We start from the raw sequence: 13,714 nt of genomic DNA on the forward strand, positions 1-13,714 counted from the left end.
CTCCTGTCACACATCACTCTGGCAGGCTCCCACCTCTTCTCTCACCGGTCGCTGTCCCCCATCCTATGCTTAGCTGCACTGAGCCCCCCCACCTTCTGATGCTCTCCCACTTTGGCCTTTGCAAAAGTGCTGTTTGCTCTGCCTGGAGCCACCTCCTCGTCACGTCCAGCTGGCCGGCTCCAACTTCTGTCTCAAGTCTTGGCTTTGGTGCCCTTCCTCCAGGCAGCCTTCCTGGACTGTCTGGGCCTCTCTGGAATCTGAGACCCATCAAGCAAGAAGAGAGGCTGTGAACCCTCACATGTGTCCAGCTCTCTGAGAGGCAAGGCCTCATTCAGTTCTTCCCACAGCCTTCCGAGGCAGGCAAGGCAGGCATTCTCAGCCCCACTCGACAGAGAAGAAACTAAGGACCAAACAGGACATGAGACCTACACAAAATCACACAGCATCCTTTCCTTCAGAAGACAGGCCCTGAGTTATGCATGTGGAATTTGGCAACAATAACAACAAAGATAATAATTTGCTGAGGTTTATTTGACACTTATCAAGAAGGGCTCTAACAGGTTTATACGTATTAACCCATTTAATCTTCGAAACGACCCTGTGAAATAGATATTACTGTTTTCCCCACTTTATAGGTTAGGAACCAGCAGTGCAAAGAGATGAGAAACTCGCTCTTTCAACTACCAAACACTCACCACCAAACATCAGAACACTCATCTTTTCCCCCAGTAACCAAGGCAACTAGAGATCTTCCTCATCCATTAAATCTGTGAACTTTAAAAAATCATACATGGCAGTAGCAGCAAGGATGCAGGGAATAAACATACTCACAGATGGAGGACAGATACCTACACTGATTTTTAAAAAATTTTCTTGACATAATTTAGCAGTAATATACAGTAAGAATATTTGTTCCTTTTGTCTCAGCAATTCCACTTCTAGGAATCTCCTTCTTAGGAAATACTCAGAAATGCTGGACAAAATTTGTATGAAAAGTTTTCATTTCAGTGTTATGTATAACAACAGCAACTAAAGAAAGGAATTCACCTAGAAGGTCAGCAATAGGGCTGGTGGGAGAAACAATGAAACATGACTTAGCCATTAAGAGCGATGTTATAAAAGAAAAGTAAATGTCATTTTTCTAAAAATGTCCAAAATTCAGTGATGAGTAAAAATAAATAGGATACAAAATTATGTATACATAGTATCATTTGTATTGTATTGTGTTACATTGTATTGTATGATTACACACCTGGAAGGGAATCTCCCGGAGGTTAACACTGTGTACAACAATACTGGCTCAATCCATCGAGCAGGCGAGGCAGGGTCTCGTTCCTCCCCAGAACAACCCCTGCCACGGCCACTACTGTGTGACTGTCCTTCCACAGATGTGACTACTGAGGCGCAGGAAATTCAGCCCCTCACCAAGGCCAAGACTGGGCGACTCCAGAGCCCACCCCCAGGCCCCCACCTTCCACACTCTACTTCTCTAGACACAGTCTCCCCGTGTGACATTATGGATAGGTGGTTAAAACTTTCCTATGTTTTTAAAAACTATTTTCCAAGCTGCCTACAATGAACATCTATCACTTACATAATCAAGGGGGAAAAGGCAATAAAATCATTTGTTTATGCAACGTGTCCAGAAAGTTCCGGAAGGCTGTACACACCCAGGTGTTAGCCACGATTATCTCCGTCCGGCAGGAGGACTGGAGCATCCTGGGCTCTTCATTTCCCTCGATTTTGTTGTTTTTCTGCAGAAAGTGAGCGCACGAGTTATTTAGGATTCAGACATGTGCGGCGTCTGGGGCTTCCATAGGCTCTGCAGGGGGTGCCTGCTCTCATGGGGAAGGTGGCACCTCCAGACCCCTGCCCGGCCTCTGCCCACCAGCCCGGGACATGGCTGCTCCCTCCCCGCGGGAAAGCGAGGAGCCAGCACCAGCTTGTGTCTCTCCAGTTCCCTCCCAGGAGGGCCATGTCCTTGCTCATCTGTAACTTTCAATCAGCCAGGCACCAGGCTCCAGCTCGGGCTGAGCAAATGTTCCAAGGAGGAAAAGAAAAACCAGCCCAACAACTCCAGGAGGACATTCCGTTTAATTAAAGTGAGGATCAGGGGGGCTGTAAAACCCTTTCTGATGAAACATGGAGTTGGCCAGGGCAGGCAGGGGTGGATGCCAGAGGAAGCAGTGGGTGTGGGGAGGGAGCCGCCTCCTGTCCCGGCAGTTCTGCCCTGAGGCCCCCACAGGCCTGGGGTCTTCTAATTGCAGTGAGGAAGGGTGCTGACCTCAGAAGCCAGGACCCTGAAAGGGCCCATCACCCCAATGGGATTATTGCTAATACCCCCGCTATTAGGCGGGTAGGAGAGGTGGGGAGAACATGTGTGCCAACCAGGGAGCGGGGGCTCCGGGCTCGGCCCATGAAGAGTCTGCGTCTAGGGCTGGCTCCCGCACTCCTCCTGCTCCTCTCGCCCACGTGCCAGGGAGCCCGGCTTCTCAGGTTCTCCGCTCAGAGGGAATGAAGGGGAGGAAGGACCCTGCTCACGGCTGTCCCTCCTCTTGAGCCAACTTTCCAGTGGCCGGGCAGCAGGGCAGGAGGCTCAGACGACACTGGAAGAGGCGGTGGCGGTGGCGGTGGCCACTGCAATGATTGCAGCCGACACTTATTGAACGTCACTGCCGCCCCTGGGAGTGCATCGTAAGAGCTCAGCCTGCGCGCGTTTGAATCCTGCCTCTGCTCCTCCCTCGCTGTGTGGCTGAGGGCAACTTAACTCACCTCTCTGGACCTCATTTTCCTCATCTGTAAAATAGGGATAATGGTGAGGCCTGTCTTACAGGGCTGTTGTGAGAATTAAATTAGTAAATACGTGTAAAGCATAAGAACAGTACCTGGCACGTTGCCCATACTCAATAAATGTTAGCTGTTATTAAAACACTTTATGTTTATACCGGTTGACTCATCGATCCATCCCAATATCCCGCATGGTAGTCACTTTCATGATCTCTTTTGGCAGATGCAAACACAAGGCACAGAGAAGCTAAATATCTTGCCCAAGGTCACACAGCTCATCTAGTAAGGAGAGGAGCAGGATTCAGACCCAGATCCTGAGGCTCTATAGCCGACGTGCTTAGCCATCATTTTATGCCATTTCTCAGTAAGGATATGTAGATGTGGAAATGTAGGTGTGGATAATACTTTGTAGCAATTTTTTTAAGATGATGAATATTAAGGGAGTGATTATCAGAGTTGAAAGGGCAGGGGGTCAGGGGTCAGGCCAACTTGCATTCCAGCCTCAGTGTGGCTGCTTTCTAGGTGCAATAGAGTAAGAGGCTGTGCAAGAACAGTCCCTGTGCCGGGTCATGGGATGGGGTGGGGAGGGGAGGGGCACCAGGAGAAGGACCTGTCCCCTGTAGGTCCCGGACCCCTGCTCCTGGAAGGGTCTCCTCCTCCTTCCTCGGCTCCCTGCCCCTCACAGCAGCCCAGAGCCCACAGAGCAGCCAGATGCAGACCCCAAACCCCACAACTACCACCTAATGGCAACTGATGAAGCCTGAGGCCCCATCGCATCAGATCCCAGCAGGGGTCCGGGGGCTGGGCTTAAAGGAGCTGAGGGCAGCTGAAGACAGGAGGAGGCCAGTGAGAACACCCCCACGTGGGGCATCTCAGCCCTGCCCCTTCCACAGAAGTGCCTGTGGCCCGACTCCATCACTGGGAGCCTGGACCACCACGATGGCTCCTCCCCGGCTCTGTCCTGCAGGCCGGCGCCCCCAGGCCAGCCTCCAGCCCGCAGCAGAGGGATGTCTGTCACCCACTAGGTACCTCTAGAAACTCAAAGGTGGGTTTGGAAGCAATTAACTGTTTTTCCAAGTTGTTTCTTTTCCTTTTGTGTGTTAAGGAGATGTAACCACCAAGCATCCTGAAACTGACCAAGCCTCACCACATAACCTTTGCCTTACTTTTAATGCTAAGATCTCTGCGGGAGGAGCTTAGGCCTCATTATGTGGAAGCTTGTTCTCTAACTCAGTCTGTATAAGCAAATACCCCCTCTCCCTTTTGAATATTCATTCCCCCACCAAAATAAAAGTTCCTGCTTCCCTTTGTTTGGGGATGCCATGACTTTGGAAATGATTCCTCATGGCCTCCTATTTGCTGCAAATACACTCTACTATGTGAGACAACTTCCACGGGTGTCGAGTCTTATTTAACTCACCAGGAGGCGAGCCCACTTGGTTCCGTAATATGTCTACAATGCAGATCTGATCTGAGCTTGTCTAAAACCCTCCCACATCCCCATCATCCTCCACAGGAAGTCCAAACTCTTTGCCATGACCCTGAAGCCCCATCCGTCCGGTCTGGGCTGTCCCTCTTCCATCCTTTCTGGCCGCTGCCCTCCCCAACTTCAACCACTAAGCTCCGACCATGCTGAACATTTCTTGGTACCGTGCTCTCTCACCTCTGCATTTGATGGTGCAGTTCCCTCTGCATGAAGCTCCCTTCCTGCCGGCCACTCCACTCCCCACCACCAAAACTGCTACACTTATCCATTGCTTCCTTGAGCAAATCACCCCAACACTCCTCTAACTCCAGGCTAAGTTAGCTGCCCCTGCTAAGGGTTTCCACAACCTCCTAACTTCCCTTATTGAGCATTTATCGTACTCTGTTGTAATTAAAAGTGTGTCTCTTCCACTGGACTGAGGGAACTCCTTGAGAATAGGGACCAAGTTGGAGTTGCTTATTATTGAAATTATGGTGCCTGGGATAGAGAAGGTGCTTCACCTGCTGGATGGGTGAAGGATGGCTGGATGGATGTGTAGGTAGAAGAGTGGATGCTTTGGTGAATGGGTAGATGAATGGATGGATGGACAGACACATGGATGGATGGATGAGTACAATGAGTGAATGAATGAGTGGATGAATGAAAGGACAGATGGATAGATGAATAGACAAATAGGTGAGTGGAGAGAGAGAACAATATATTGGTGGATGAATAATGAGAGGATAGATAGATTAATGGATAAACAGAGAATGAGTATGTTAGCGAAACAAGTGGGCTCACCTCCTGGTGAGTTAAATAAAACTCTACACCAGTGGAAGTTGTCTCACAAAGTAAAGTGTATTTGCAGCAAATAGGAGGCCATGAGGAATCACTTCCAAAGTCATGGCAGCCCCAAACGAAGGGAAGCAGGAACTTTTATTTTGGTTGGGGAATGAATATTCAAAAGGGAGAGGTGGGTATTTGCTTTCACAGGCTCAGTTGGAGAACATGCTTCCACATAATGAGGCCTAAGCTCCCCGGGGAGAGATCTTTGCATTAAAAATAAGGCAAAGGTCATGGGCATAGCTCTTGTGGTGAGGCTTGGTCAGTTTCAGGGTGGCTGGTGGTTACATCTCCTTAACACACAAAAGGAAAAGAAACAACTTGGAAAAACAGTTAATTGCTTCCAAACCCACCTTTGAGTTTCTCGAGGTGCCCAGACGGTGACAAGTAGGTGACTGGATGGACAGATGAATGACTGAAAGGCTAGTGGACACATAGATGGATGGATGAATGCTGGGCCTTCCTCTATCTTTAGAGGGAGAAAAGCTCCAGTCTCGGATTTCAAGGTTTGGAAGGCCCCTGGGCCTGCCCCCAGCTCTTATTTTTAATGGTCACAACAACAGTAACATATTCTTAAATCAGACTTGTTTTTCAATCGAGGTGAAATTCACACAACATAAAATTAACCACTTTAAAGTGAACAGTTCAGTGGTGTTGAGTACATTCACAATGTTGTGCAACCACCACCTCTAGCTAGTTCCAAAACATTTCACCACCCCAAAACAACATCCAGTTAAGCAGTTTCTCCCCATCCTCCCCTCCTCCATCCCCTGGCAATCACTAACTTACTTTGTCTCTGTTGATTTTTCCTTTTCTGGACATTTCCTATAAATAGGATCATACAATATGTCAACTTTTGTATCTGGCTTTTTAAATCAGACTTCTTGTGGGCAACAAAAACAAGTTTCTGAGGTCGGGGAGGAATCTATAAAATGGGAATATGACAGCCCTTGTGCGGTGGCTCCCGCTGGGAAGACAGAAGAGCTCACGGAAGCAGCCGGGGTTGAGATGCTGGAGCCTGGGGCTGTAAAGGGGGCGTCGAGAACGCACTGACCTCTTGAGGTGTGCCAAGCAGCTGGCTTAGGGTCTGCCAGGAAGCGAGAACTTGGTAAGTAGGAACTAGAGTGACCTTTATTGAGTGGCATGGGGAGGAAGAGAGATTCCCCTCACCTCCTGGCTCTGCAGTGGTCATAGACAGGACCAAACACCAACAAACATGGGGCACTTGCTGTGTGCCAGAACCTTTTAGCACAACTTTCCACTTATTCTTCCTGACAACCCTGCAGAGGGTCTATCAGAAGACCCATTTTACAGACGCTGAAGCAGAGGCTCAGAGAGGTGAAGAGACCCACCTGACGCCACACAGCAGAGGAGTGGTTGAGCTGGGCTTGAGCCCATGCGTGTCCAGCACCAACCCGGTGCTCTTTCCCCTGCAACATGCTGCCCCTTCCTCTCCTCCTCCTCCTTGTTGGGGGCTTGCTGTCTGCAGAGGATTCCAACCCTGACTTAGGCCCCTCCATCCCCCCTGCCCTCCCCCCTCCACTAAAACCTTCTTCTTAATCACTTCCTGCTGCCCACGGAGCCGCAGACCGGGTCCCTCCTCCCCCAGCATCTCTCTCTGCCCCCTTTAAGGCGGCAGCCAAAGGCCTCTTTGTGGCACGAGGCTGCCATCTGGAGTCTGTGCAGAGTACAGCAGCCACAGAAGGAAATACAGGAGTCTGAGAATTCCCTCCTGGAGGGGTGGGGACACCGCCTCACCTCGCAGCTCAGGGAGGAGCAGGCAGGCCCTGGGCCAGTTCCATCTGGGCTCTTCCTCTGTGGCTGGCCCTGTGCTGGGTGCTTTACCTGCACTGATCTCCTTCATTCTCACTGCAGCCTACAAGAACTACACCCACCCTATGTGTGTAGTGGGGGCTCAAGAAATACATGTGATGAAAGGATTGATACTGTGATTTCTCTTATATGAAGTCCCGAGAGCAGTCAGAGTCCCGGAGACAGAAAGTGGAATGGTGGTTTCCAGGGCGTGGGGGAGGGGGAATGGGGAGTTAGTGTTTAATGGGGACAGAGTTTCAGTTTGGGAAGATGGAAAGTTCTGTGGGTGGCTGGTGGTGATGGCTGTACAACAATGTGAACGTACTTAATGCATTGGAACACTTAAAAATGGTTAAAATGGTCAGTTTTGTGTTATGTATATTTGACCACAATAAAAAAGAAATATATGTGAGTGAGTGAATCCACTAAGACATGAGCAGGTGAATAAAGGAATGCATGATCACGACAACAGTAGTACTTACTGAATATGGAGTACGCGTCAGTCGTCGTGCAAGGTGCGGTGCAACTCACAGGTACTTTTATTCAGCCCTGCGACGTGCCCAGCGGTGCTAGGGGCTCTTGGGACACAGCAGTGAGCACATCGCCACCACGACAGAGCTGACCTTTCCTGGGAAAGATGGTAGACAAGGAATATTAAAATGTCGGCTGGTGACTCGTGCTGATAAAGTCATATATGGGCACCCACAAAACGGAGGCCGACCCAGCGGCCACGTCACAGTCCTACACCTACGGGAAACTGCTGACAAGAAGTCCTAACACTCCGGTCATGGTCCTCTAACGCAGCTCCAGCCTGCAACCCTGACCCTAGAACCCAGGACCCGGCGCCCCCAGAGGAGAGCCCCGCCCCCCAGCCCATCGCCCTGCCTCCTCCACTCTGTGAACGCGCTCTCGCCCCAAATCCCGCGGGAACTGGGCTCCACAGCCCGGGCGGTCTCGACTCCTCTAGTCCGCGGATTGTTTTCCGTCTACCAGAGGACGCCGACTCCTTACTGAATTGTTTTAGTTTTGTCCTTTGACAGTGCTATAAAGAAAAGAGTAAGACAAAGTAAAAGGATGACGAAGGGCCTGGAGGGAGATGGGGGAGCTCTTTCTGCCGGGTGTAACCTGGGAGTGTTACCGCCCAAGGCGGGGAATCTTCTGCTGGCTGCGAAACATGGCAAGAGGCAAGAGGCAAGGTGGTAGGAAAGAAAGGACTTTTTCTTACAGTTTGCTAGCAAGAGGGAAGATGGCCGACTAACGTCGGAAAAAAACCATCTTACAGAGCAAAGACTATAGGCCAGTTCTATAGGGGGCTGGCCTCTGAGTGGGGGCGGCATCTGGTCTTAGTTGCTGGCAGTCTTTTGTTTTACTGGATATGCATCAGAGACTGGAGCAACGCCCTACACCCTGATCTTTCAGTTGCCTTAATGATGGCTGTCAGCATAGACTCTCTGCGAGGGGGGCATCACATTTCTAAAGAACTCAAGAGAACAGTTATCTGCTTATAGCAGCTGTGAGGGGCTGTAAAGTCCAGAGTTAGTCAGAGGTCATCCAAAGTTACAATATACTTCCCTCGTGTCAACCTTGTCTTGAGCCGGTATCAAGAGGGCCTCTCTGAGGAAGTGGTGTTGGGCGTTACTGGCTTGATCCTCACCACACCCCTATGAGGTAGGCACTGTGATTACACCCATTTTACAGATGAGGCATCTGAGGCGCAGGGGGCTGCTCAGGGTTGCCCAGACGGGAAGTGGCCCAGCCGGGAACTGAATCCAGGTGTGTTGGAGCCCAGCCCTGGAGCTCTTAACCGCGCTGTAAGTGAGGGAGTGACCGAGTCTCTCAGATCATGCACTGCAGGCACGTACTCCAACTCTGAGGGCCTCAAGGCTGAGTCCCAAGCAGTGAGCCTGGTGGCTTCCCTCCCCGCCATCGGCCTGTCCCGGGAGATGCAGGTGGATTCGTGCGTCCAGCAGATGGGGCTGATGCCTGGTCCAGGAGGGTGAGCCCTCTGCCCCCGCCCCCCCGTCAGTCTATGCCAGGCTGGGAAGGGGGACTGGGCAGTAGAACCTGCCTGAAGTGAGACTAGCGTGCCAGACGCTTCAGATAAAGATGAAAAGCCTCCCACAGTATTGCCATCACCCTGCCTGTGAGACAGACAGGCAGCTTTAGAACATCAGCCTTGGGGTCACTTACAGCTGAGTGACTTTGGGCCACATGCTTAGTCTGCTTCCTCCTCCAAGGATAAAGCTAACAGTCCCCTCCTCACAGGTTGTTGGGAAGATTTGAGGAGCTCATGTATTCATTCATTCAAACGAATTTCCTGAGAGAGAACCTCCTCTGCGCGGGGGCCCAGGTGGTGGGGGGTGGGAGGGTGAGGATTCAAAGCAGACAAAAATCTCTACCCTCGAGGAGACTCTATTCCAGTGGGGAGACAGAGAGTAAACAAAGAAATAAGGTACGTATTAAATCAGGGACAGGTAATAAGGAAAAATAATAAAGCAGAGAAGGCAGAAGGGAAGTGTGTAGTCAGGGGATACACACTTCGAGTCAGGCGCCAAGGAACACCTCGCAGAAAAATGTGACGTTTGAGCCAAGGAGGTGAGAGGGCAAACCACAAGGATGTGCAGGGGAATGGCATTCCAGGCAGAAGGACTAGCAAGTGCAAAGGCCCTGAGGTAGGAGTGTGCTCGGCATGTTGAAGGACTAGGAGGCCAGCAGGCCTGGATTGGAGTAAGCTGGGAGGAGAGTGGTAGGAGAGGAGGTCAGAGCAGGGGGCCGGACAATGGAGGGCTCTCCAGGTGATGGTGGAAGGAACTGGGCTTTCACTCTGAATGAGATGAGAAGCCAAGAAGGTTTTCAACAATGGAGCGCTGTGACTCTTGCACAGAAACAGGGTGCTTCCAGCTATTCTGTGAGAAAAGAGCCTGGCTCCTAGGAGATGCCAGGATAGCCCAGGGTGTGCTGGTAACAACCCCGCGTCCCAGCAGCTTGAAGCAACAGAGATGTATTTCCTACTCACATTACGTGTCCATCAAAGGATTGGCCCAGGTGAGCGGGGGCCCTTCACTTAGGGATCCAGCTGGTTGAGGCGCCACCAGTTTATGGTGCTGGTGCTTTGACATGAGGCTTCAGGGTTCATCAAGCCAGAGGAAGAGAGTGGTGACAATCTGAGCAGCAGCAGCAGCAGCAAAATGCTTCTGACTGGAAGTGCCATGTGTCCCTGCCCCTCACATGTCAGTGGTCAGAATGAGTCACAAGCCAATGCCCAGCTTCACGGGTGTGTGAATCAGGGTTCTTCAGAGAAACAGGACCAATAGGTGATATAGAGATATCTGTGTCTGTTTGTATCTGCTTCTATCTGTCTGTCTGTCTAAGGAGAGGTATTATAGGAATGCACTCATGCGACTGTGGAGGCTGAGAAGCCCCACAATCGGCGGTCTACGAGCCGGAGACGCAGGAAAGTTGGTGGTCTAGTTCCGTCTGAGTCCAAATGCCTGAGAACCGGGAGAGCCAAGGGTGTGAGTCCCGGTCTGAGGGCAGGAGAACAGTGTCCCAGCTCGGCCGTCAGGCACAGAGAGAGAATTCTCCTTTCCTCCATCTTTTGGGTGATGCCCACCTGCATTGGGGAGGGCCATCTTCTTTCCTCAGTTTACCGATTCAAACGCTCATCTCTTCCAGAAACACGCTCACAGACACACCCAGAATAATGTTTAGCCAGATATCTGGGCACCCCACGGCCCAGTGATGTTGACACATAAAATTAGCCGTCACAGAGGGGCGGGGAGTGTACTCCTCCAGGTGCTTGGAATAGGGTAAGTCGGATTAGCGGTGGACCCACACTGCTGTTATTGATTTCCACAATAAGCTTCCATTACTGGCTTAATTTGAAAAGAATTATAAAGCTATAAAACCTCCTCTCCCATTTCGAGGACTGAGTAACTGCATCCACGGCCCGGGGAGAGAGGCTGTGCTGAAATCAGGTGGGGCCCTTAAGAGCAGACTCAAGAGGCCCTGTTTCAGTAAATGCTTCCCCACCCCCCGGCTGCCCCCATCAGGAGCCCAGGCGTCATCGTGGACTCTTCCGAATGCCTCTCCCCAAGTCCAGTTACCACTTCCTGTTCTGCTCCCTCCTGAAACTCTTCTCAAGTGTATCGCATCTCCCAAGCCCCACCACAGACCACTGCCGGGCTCCGATACCGCCGTCTCTCCCCTCAGTCCCCGGCTGCTCTCCCGGCCCCAGTCTTGCTGCTGTGCTCTCTCTAAACGGCCACTCTGATCACATCACGTCCCTGCTTCCTCTCCAGCGGCTCCACACAGTATCATAATAGAACCCAAGTGCTTTCCTAGATGTTCCAGGCCCGTTGGGATGCAGCCTTCCCTTACTCGCCAGCCTCCCCTCACGGCACGTCCAGCCACGCATTCCGTGCTCCAGGCCTGCTGGTCATCTGGCTCTCCTCTCTGCTTTTCCATGCCTCTGTGCTTTTGCACATGCTGTTCCCTCTACCTGCAATCCCTTTCCTCCTCCTTCAATGGGAAAACTCCTGCTCATGGTTCAAGACCCAGCTCAAATGTCACCTGTAAAGCCTCCCCAGTGTCACCCTGGCAGAAGGGTTGAGCTCTGCCACCCCCAGCACGTTCCTCCCATAGCACCCAGCATGTAGATTGTCGTTTATTTCCACGCCCCCCACTCACCACTGGAAAATACATTTCACATTGAAATCCAATACCCACAGTCACACACACACACTGGAAGCAAAAGTTTCCAAAACACTATTTTCCCTTGCTACCTGCTATGTGCACTATTATTTTCTTTTATAGTCTATTCTGTTTCATCTTTTTAAGTATGCTAGTCTATCCATTAAAATCATTTTGAAACAGTCTGAAAAACACTGCCCTGGAACCTCCTGCAGGCTGCAGGGCTGTGTCCCCAATTATCTGTCCATCTCCCAGAGCTAAGACATTAATAAATGTTTGTTTAAATAAATAAATAAATGAGGGAATGGTTATTTAAGTGTGAGTGGATGAATGAATAACTGAATGAATGAGCAAATAAACCAATGAGTAAGTGAATGAATGAAGGAGTGAATGAATGAATGAAGTGACTGGTTATGTTGTGAGGGCCTGCACCATAAGCCAGTGGGCTGCCCTGGGCCCTGCACTACCGGTACAGGGTTTCTCCAGGTGTGGTGCCTGGGAAGCATATTAAAAGTCCAGGCTCCCGGTACCCATCTCAGACCTACCGACGCAGACTTTCTGGCATGAGGTATAGGAGTCCGTGTTTCTGAAAGCTGCCCAGGTGATTTTGAGGTGTGCCACAGTTTGAGGATACTGCACCAGCACCAAACTGAGCTGCTGTTGGAGGGGGTGTGGTGAAAGGGGCAGAACAGAAGCAACACAGGCAGATGGCCCCCCCGAATCCTTCGCTGACCAGCTCCAGAGGGGAAGGGACTTCCTGCGAGCCTGCTCCTTCACCAGGGCCCCCCCTCCCACCAGGCCCAGCAGTGAGGGGGCGACGGAGCCCCATCCCACACTGCTGACCTAAGAGTGGGAGGCAGCGGTTGCCATGGCAGCACATTAAGAGATGCAGAACTACCTCCAGTTTGAGCATCTGGAAAGGGTCAAGCCTTTGGGACGTGGAGTGGGAAGGGAAGCCACTCCCCTGGCATCTTCATAACTAACAAAGCCGTAGCATGGAGCCCGTTACAAAGCCCTTTCACAAGCACTACCTCGTGGGGTACTCACAGGGAAGCTAGGAAGTGGTGTCCTCATTGTACAGATCAGAAACGGGCTGGAGTCATGGGCCAAGCCAGGCAGTGACAGAGCTGGCATTTGAATCCAGCCTTCCAGATTGCAAAGCCTGTGCCCTTCCCCCTCTAACAGTTGCCTGTCTTGGGGAAGTGACAGGCAAGGACTCAGTGACTCCAGAATCCCGTGGGCATTGGGGTTGGGGGATCACGTGCATTGACTTGGCACTATCCGCAGCCCACTACATTTGGCATCCATCTAGGGAAGCTCACGCTTGCACAGACACACAAGTAGAAAAGCTTCCAGAATGTGCCCACACATGTAGAACCTGTATACACAATCGAAGAAAGTGTACACACAACAGCCTTGCATGTACATACACCTGCAAACACATAAGCAGGCAGACACCGTATATACATAGAAGCAGGCGTAGAATTGATTGCCTTAATGGTCCTGAGTCATCATCTCTCCATGTAGCCACTTCCTTTGACATGGGGCTTTGCAGTTCCTTGCCTCTAAGAGGGGAGATCTATTTTCCCACCCATTGAGTCTGGGCTCGGCCGTGGGACCTGCTCCAGCCGAAGGAATGTTAGCAGACACGATGCAAGTAGAGCCTTGAAAAAGCACTTGTGTGGTTCTGCGTCTTTCCCTCAATCCTTGCCTTCACTGTGAAACATGCCTAGAATGTTAGAGGACGAGACACGTGGTGCAGAACCAAGTCACCCTATTTGTCCCCGCTGAAGCCATCCTACATCTGCCAACCCATGGCCAAGCATTACAAGTGAGAGTCTTGCTGAAACCAGAAGAACTGCCCAGCAGAGCCCAGTCCGCTTGTGACCCAAATACATATTTATTGTTGTGTGCCACTGAGGTCTTGTGGTTGTTTGTTACACAGCATTACTGTACCAACAGATAACTGATACACACGTACACCAAAGGGGAATTTATCGCAATGTGCACTGGCCTTTTAAAGGCCCTGGGAGGGAACCTACCATAGCTGTTTAGGCGGCACTGACAGCACAAGTTCTCCTTCTCTCTTCGCCGTTTTCTCTCTGCCTGTAATTT

The 13,714-nt window shown here is 51.1% G+C and overlaps 1 long non-coding RNA gene across 1 annotated transcript; it reads right to left on the reverse strand.

Moving 5' to 3' along the window:
• Window positions 1-331: 331 nt before the first annotated feature.
• LOC131419633 (uncharacterized) lies at window positions 332-8,810 on the reverse strand. The gene is made up of 3 exons (XR_009223315.1): window positions 7,659-8,810; window positions 7,390-7,535; window positions 332-1,754 (listed from the first exon to the last, which is right to left on the reverse strand). It is a non-coding gene; the product is annotated as an uncharacterized LOC131419633 (long non-coding RNA).
• Between the last annotated feature and the right edge of the window lie 4,904 nt (window positions 8,811-13,714).

This window comes from Diceros bicornis, chromosome 2 (genome assembly GCF_020826845.1).
Source record: "Diceros bicornis minor isolate mBicDic1 chromosome 2, mDicBic1.mat.cur, whole genome shotgun sequence".
Classification (NCBI taxonomy): domain Eukaryota; kingdom Metazoa; phylum Chordata; class Mammalia; order Perissodactyla; family Rhinocerotidae; genus Diceros; species Diceros bicornis.